Source organism: Scylla paramamosain, chromosome 1 (assembly GCF_035594125.1).
Source record: "Scylla paramamosain isolate STU-SP2022 chromosome 1, ASM3559412v1, whole genome shotgun sequence".
Taxonomy (NCBI): domain Eukaryota; kingdom Metazoa; phylum Arthropoda; class Malacostraca; order Decapoda; family Portunidae; genus Scylla; species Scylla paramamosain.
Window position 1 is genome coordinate 27,883,521 of NC_087151.1, and position 7,500 is coordinate 27,891,020.

General features: G+C 45.4%; 1 protein-coding gene across 2 annotated transcripts in view; it reads left to right on the forward strand.

Moving 5' to 3' along the window:
* Window positions 1-7,500, forward strand: part of LOC135102761 (protein MTSS 1-like) — a 136,416-nt gene that overhangs the window by 87,720 nt on the left and 41,196 nt on the right. The window lies entirely within an intron of this gene.

Consider the following 7,500-nt stretch of genomic DNA (forward strand, 5'->3'; position numbering starts at 1 on the left):
TCTCTCTCTCTCTCTCTCTCTCTCTCAGCACACGTCCTTATCTCGTCTGGATCGCGGTGTCTGATTCTCTCCCTCCCTCGTACCCTTCTTTTACCTTCACGCCCACCCTTCACCCCAAACCCACCCACTCACCACCTGCACCACTCTTACCAGCTTCACCACAACCACTCTTATCACGACCACCACCACCTCACTAATCTAACTGTCCCGCCATCAGTCCGTACAGTCTTTCGCCTTTACTATTTCTTATTGAACTTATTTAGGATAGTTTTTAATAGTTCCCCAATGGCTGAAATGGCTAAGAGGCCTGTTAGTGAATGTTCTTCCTTTGTGTTCCTTTGTGTTGATTTCTATTGGGCGTCATGCGTGTCTCCTTCCATCTCTCTTTCTCCTTCCATCTCTCTTTCTCTTTCTTTCTTTCTTTCTCCAGATCCCCAGATGATATAATCCGTCTCACTTCCCTCTATTATCTCTTTTGTTATTCACGCAGCTTACCCTTCCACCCCCTTCCACTTCTCATTGCTAATTCAGTCCTGTATAGCCCGCCATTATCCTCTTTTTCACTCGTCAGTAATGTCTTAAAGTGAAATGGAGTTGGAAAATTATCACTTACTCGGTAGTTTTAATGCTCTTTCTCTCTTTCTCCTCTCTGATAACGTGTAGTTGTGTCGGAATGAGAATGGGGATGGGGAAGGGGGGTAGGGTGCCATATCTTTAGTGTTATCAGTGTCTTTTTATGGTGATAGTGAAGTCCCTCTTGATGTCTCGTGGCGGTGCGTTGTGTTGTGTTGTGTTGTGTTGTGTTGTGTTGAAGTGCCACAATCACACCTGCTAGGAAATTGATAAAGAGGTCACTACAGGAGGAGGAGGAGGAGGAGGAGGAGGAGGAGGTGGTGTCAGATTGGTGAAGAGGCAGTTGATGATTATTTAATGGCTTCTTTTTATTATTGTTTTTATTTATTTATTTATTTTTTGGTGTAGCGCGGTAAATAAGAAAGAAGACACAAAGAAGGACGAAGAGCGAAGAAGGAGAGGAGGAAGGCTGAAGAGAAGACGAAGGCAGAATAGGAGGAGGAGTTTGAGACAAAATAGAAAGATGAGTTATGGGAGTCTGGAGGAGTGAGAGAAGTTGTTTTAAGTTCATGATGGAAAAGAAAAAAAAAACAACGAAGAAGATTAAAGGAAAGGAAAAAGGAAAAAAAAAAGGACTGCGAAAGATTGCAGGAGACAATTTCTTCCTCAGGAAAGACGTGTTCTCCGTTTTTTTTTTCTTTTGCAGTCTGTGTTCCCTCCTCCTCCTCCTCCTCCTCCTCCTCCTCCTCCTCCTCCTCCTCCTCCTCCTCCTCCTCCTCCTCCTCCTTGTACTTGCCTCTTCTTGCCCTCCCTCCCTCTCATCATCATTATCATATCATAATCATCGTAATCAAATCCTCATCATCTTGTTCCTCTTGTTCATGCTCTCCTCCTCCTCCTCCTCCTCCTCCTCCTCCTCCTCCTCCTCCTCCTCCTCCTCCTCCTCCTCCTCCTGCCCTTCAGATGCTGACTTGCGGTGGCTTTGTTGCACGCCCGATGCAGTAAAAGAGAAGGAGCGGCTAAGCACTGGAGTCACGGGGCGGTGAGGGAGGTCAGGGAGGGCTTTGTTTCGCCGCTCGTTGGGTGGAGGGTGAGGGTGGAGGGTGAGTGGGGCAAGGGTAAGGCAGGGAGGGGGAGGAGGAGGAGGAGGAGGCAAATGGCTAACCTCTGCCCTCACGTACTCTCGACCTCCCTGCTACGTCTTCCTTCTCCTTCCTGACCTGTGTGTGTGTGTGTGTGTGTGTGTGTGTGTGTGTGTGTAGTAGTAGTAGTAGTAGTAGTAGTAGTTGTACGGTTCAGGTACACACACACACACACACACACACACACACACACACACACACACACACACACACACACGTTACAGTCTCATCCTCCTCTCTTCCTTCCGTCTTCCATTCGTTTTCTTATTTATGTCTTCCTTGATTCTTTCTTTCCTTCCCTTCTCCCTCCCTCTCTCTCTCTCTCTCTCTCTCTCTCTCTCTCTCTCTCTCTCTCTCTCTCTCTCTCTCTCTCTCTCTCTCTCTCTCTCTCTCTCTCTCTCTCTCTCACGTTTCGCTCCTCGGACGCAGAGACTTTTTTTTATCATTAGCATTCGTATTTCATTAAGACTTTTCTCATTCATTTTTTTACGGTAAGACTTTCTTTTCGATATTTTTCTTTAAAGTCTTACGCGACGTGACGGTAATAAGACTGGAAGGGGGGAAGGGAAGGAAAACACGCATCATTTATACATTAAAAAAAAAAAAGAAGAAAAAGTCACTTATTATGAAAACTTTCCCTTTCCTGCCAAACTGTGACTTTCTTCCCCCTCACGCATGGAATTTATATGAAGGCCCAGCAGAGTTGCGTTAATTTTTCATACACATATGCTCTTGGGGAGGGAGGAAGGGGGAGGGGGCTCACATTTAGAATTAACAATACCTATAAGTTTTTATAAGTAAGAAATTTCTTTGGAAGTGGTAATTTTTTTTTTTTTTTTTTTTTTTTTTATGTAGGAAGGATACTGGCCAAGGGCAACAAAAATCTAATAAAAAAAAATGCCCACTGAAATGCCAGTCCCTAAAAGGGTCAAAGCAGTGGTCAAAAATTGGTGGATAAGTGTCCTGAAACCTCCCTCTTGAAGGAATTCAAGTCATAGGAAGGTGGAAATACAGAAGCAGGCAAGGAGTTCCAGAGTTTACCAGAGAAAGGGATGAATGATTGAGAATACTGGTTAACTCTTGCGTTAGAGAGGTGGACAGAATAGGAGTGAGAGAAAGAAGAAAGTCTTGTGCAGCGAGGCCGCGGAAGGAGGGGAGGCATGCAGTTAGCAAGATCAGAAGAGCAGTTACCATGAAAATAGCGGTAGAAGACAGCTAGAGATGCAACATTGCGGCGGTGAGAGAGAGGCTGAAGACAGTCAGTTAGAGGAGAGGAGTTGATGAGACGAAAAGCTTTTGATTCCACCCTGTCTAGAACAGCAGTATGAGTGGAACCCCCCAGACATGTGAAGCATACTCCATACATGGACGGATAAGGCCCTTGTACAGAGTTAGCAGCTGGGGGGTGAGAAAACTGGCGGAGACGTCTCAGAACACCTAACTTCATAGAAGCTGTTTTAGCTAGAGATGAGATGTGAAGTTTCCAGTTCAGATTATAAGTAAAGGACAGACCGAGGATGTTCAGTGTAGAAGAGGGGGACAGTTGAGTGTCATTGAAGAAGAGGGGATAGTTGTCTGGAAGATTGTGTCGAGTTGATAGATGGAGGAATTGAGTTTTTGAGGCATTGAACAATACCAAGTTTGCTCTGCCCCAATCAGAAATTTTAGAAAGATCAGAAGTCAGGCGTTCTGTGGCTTCCTGCGTGATATGTTTACCTCCTGAAGGGTTGGACGTCTATGAAAAGACGTGGAAAAGTGCAGGGTGGTATCATCAGCATAGGAGTGGATAGGACAAGAAGTTTGGTTTAGAAGATCATTAATGAATAATAAGAAGAGAGTGGGTGACAGGACAGAACCCTGAGGAACACCACTGTTAATAGATTTAGGAGAAGAACAGTGACCGTCTACCACAGCAGCAATAGAACGGTCAGAAAGGAAACTTGAGATGAAGTTACAGAGAGAAGGATAGAAACCGTAGGAGGGTAGTTTGGAAATCAAAGCTTTGTGCCAGACTCTATCAAAGGCTTTTGATATGTCCAAGGCAACAGCTAAAGTTTCACCAAAGTCTCTAAAAGAGGATGACCAAGACTCAGTAAGGAAAGCCAGAAGATCACCAGTAGAGCGGCCTTGACGGAACCCATACTGGCGATCAGATAGAAGGTTGTGAAGTGATAGATGTTTAAGAATCTTCCTGTTGAGGATAGATTCAAAAACTTTAGATAAGCAGGAAATTAAAGCAATAGGACGGTAGTTTGAGGGATTAGAGCGGTCACCCTTTTTAGGAACAGGTTGAATGTAGGCAAACTTCCAGCAAGAAGGAAAGGTAGATGTTGACAGACAGAGCTGAAAGAGTTTGACTAGGCAAGGTGCAAGCACGGAGGCACAGTTTCGGAGAACAATAGGAGGGACCCCATCAGGTCCATAAGCCTTCCGAGGGTTTAGGACAGCGAGGGCATGGAAAACATCATTACGAAGAATTTTAATACGAGGCATGAAGTAGTCAGAGGGTGGAGGAGAGGGAGGAACAAGCCCAGAATCGTCCAAGGTAGAGTTTTTAGCAAAGGTTTGAGCAAAGAGTTCAGCTTTAGAAATAGATGTGATAGCAGTGGTGCCATCTGGTTGAAGTAGAGGAGGGAAAGAAGAAGAAGCAAAGTTATTGGAGATATTTTTGGCTAGATGCCAGAAATCACGAGGGGAGTTAGATCTTGAAAGGTTTTGACATTTTCTGTTAATGAAGGAGTTTTTGGCTAGTTGGAGAACAGACTTGGCATGGTTCCGGGCAGAAATATAAAGTGCATGAGATTCTGGTGAAGGAAGGCTTAAGTACCTTTTGTGGGCCACCTCTCTATCATGTATAGCACGAGAACAAGCTGTGTTAAACCAAGGTTTAGAAGGTTTAGGACGAGAAAGAGTGAGGAATGTACGCCTCCATGCCAGACACTATCACCTCTGTTATGCGCTCAGCACATAAAGACGGGTCTCTGACACGGAAGCAGTAGTCATTCCAAGGAAAATCAGCAAATACCGCCTCAGGTCCCCCCAACTAGCAGAGGCAAAACGCCAGAGGCACCTTCGCTTAGGGGGATCCTGAGGAGGGATTGGAGTGATAGGACAAGATAAAGATATGAGATTGTGATCGGAGGAGCCCAACGGAGAAGAAAGGGTGACAGCATAAGCGGAAGGATTAGAGGTCAGGAAAAGGTCAAGAATGTTGGGCGTATCTCCAAGACGGTCAGGAATACGAGTAGGGTGTTGCACCAATTGCTCTAGGTCATGGAGGATAGCAAAGTTGTAGGCTAGTTCACCAGGATGGTCAGTGAAGGGAGAGGAAAGCCAAAGCTGGTGGTGAACATTGAAGTCTCCAAGAATGGAGATCTCTGCAAAAGGGAAGAGGGTCAGAATGTGCTCCACTTTGGAAGTTAAGTAGTCAAAGAATTTCTTATAGTCAGAGGAGTTAGGAGAGAGGTATACAGCACAGATAAATTTAGTATGAGAATGACTCTGTAGTCGTAGCCAGATGGTGGAAACTCGGAAGATTCAAGAGCGTGGTAATGGTGGAGGTGGTGGTAGTGGAGGTGGAGGTGGAGGTGGAGGTGGAGGAGTCAGGGCCAACCAAGTTTTCGAGAGTAACGGGGAGAGAGAGAGAGAGAGAGAGAGAGAGAGAGAGAGAGAGAGAGAGAGAGAGAGAGAGAGAGAGAGAGAGAGAGAGAGAGAGAGAGAGAGAGAGAGAGAGAGAGAGAGAGAGAGGGGGGGGGGGCACCAGCACGACCCTATACATTTTATCCTGAGAATTATTTATAGAGTTGAAAAAGATCATCGATTTCTAATGCAAAGCTGGCGCCGTGTGAGGAGGAGGAGGAGGAGGAGGAGGAGGAGCACGACGACAACAGCTTTTGTAAGAGGGAGGCTGGAGGAGGCATTGACTTGGCTGTCCTTCCTCCCTCCCTCCTTTCCTTCCTTCCTTCCTTCCTTCCTTCCTTCCTTCCTTCCTTCCTTCCTTCCTTCCTTCCTTCCTTCCTTCCTTCCTTCCTTCCCATCATTGTTTTATTCCTTCGCCTGGCTGAGGGTGTCTCTTCGAAGCTCAATACCGTGATAAGGAACAGCCGCCTCGCAAACCTTCACTGGAGGAGGAGCAGGAGGAGGAGAAAGAGAAGAAGGGAAGGAGGAAATTGAAGAGGAATAGAAAGCTGTCGTGATGGCGGTTGTGGCGGTGTGTGCTGGTGGTGGCGCGAGGAAATGAAGGCGGTATACTAGTGCGAGGAGGAGGAGGAGGAAGAGGAGGACACAGGAAGAGCAAACAGCAGAAAACTTGTACCTCCTTACTTTTTTCCTCTATACTTTTCGTAAGATACATTGCTTTGTCTAAGTTATGGGACACAAAATAGTTAGTGATGTCTGGATGAAGGGTGAGGAGGAGCAGGAGGAGGAATAATAATAAGGAGTAAGTGAGGAAAAGAAGAAGGTGAAGAGAAAGATGATGAAAAGGAACAAGAGTATGAGAAGGAAGCAAGAAAAAGAAGAGAAGAAGGATTAGAAGTCGGAGGCAAAGGAGGAGGCAGAAGAAGAAAAGACGAAGGCAGAATAGAAGAAACAGGACATGAAAATAGAAGAGAAGGAAGAAGAGAAAATAATGCTAAACCAGAAAAAAAAGAAACAAGGTGAAGACAGAGGAGAAAGAAGGAAGGAAGAAGAAAAAAACAGAAGAGAAAGGGGACAGAAGGAAGGAAGAGGAGAAAGCAGAAGAGAAGGGACACAGTGTTGTTGACCGATCACTTCACCATTACAAGCCACTGCTCGTCACCTGTGCTGTGTTTGTAATTACCTCACCTGTAGTGCTTGATATGTTAGGCAGCAGGTGAAGGGAGGCGCGGGCAGCTTGTAGAAGGGAGAGGAGAGTGGCAGGGGAATAGGATATGTGGAGAGGCGAGATGGAGGCAAGGACAGGTGGATCTGGTTGTCGTGAGGGTGGAGGTAAGGGAGATAGAGAGTAAAGGTGAGGGAAGGAGGGAGGGATGGAGGGAGAAAGGCCAGAAGTCACGGTATTACCAGATATGAAAACACGTTCTTGTATTTTTCCCTTCCTTGGATGAATGATTTCAAGACTTGTGTAATTGTGATTCTTGTTTTGCGTCACTTACGTACGTACTACAAGCAAGAGAGAGAGAGAGAGAGAGAGAGAGAGAGAGAGAGAGAGAGAGAGAGAGAGAGAGAGAGAGAGAGAGAGAGAGTTCAGTCCCCCTCCTCCACCACCGCTTCATTTAAATCCCTCTCAGTTCTTTTTTGTTTGGTGTTCCGAGTCAATGAAGGCGAAGTAATATAAATGGCATTCTTTTACTCTACTGTGTCATTACCTCCTGGAAGTGAAGAGCGCTCCTCGATACGCCAAGGTGCGCCAGCTGCTGCAAGGTTAATAGGATGGTGTGTGTGTGTGTGTGTGGGGTGGGTGGGATGGGGTGGGGGGAAAGGTTGTCTCTTTTTGTGATTAATACACGGTTCATGTTAACGCTAAAATGAATATATGAATGAGATTGAATGTTCCTTTTAAATTTGTGTGTGTGTGTGTGTGTGTGTGTGTGTGTGTGTGTGTGTGTGTGTGTTTATAAATTTCCTCTTATCCCTTTAACTTATCGATGTACTGTTTTGATTATTGTTGTTGTTGTTGTTGTTGTTGTTGTTGTTGTTGTTATTGTTGTTGTTTTTCGTGTTCTTGTCCTTCTTTTTAATCTAACTACATTCTTTCTTCTCTCTTCCTCCTCCTCCTTGTCCTCTTCTTCCTTCTTCCTTT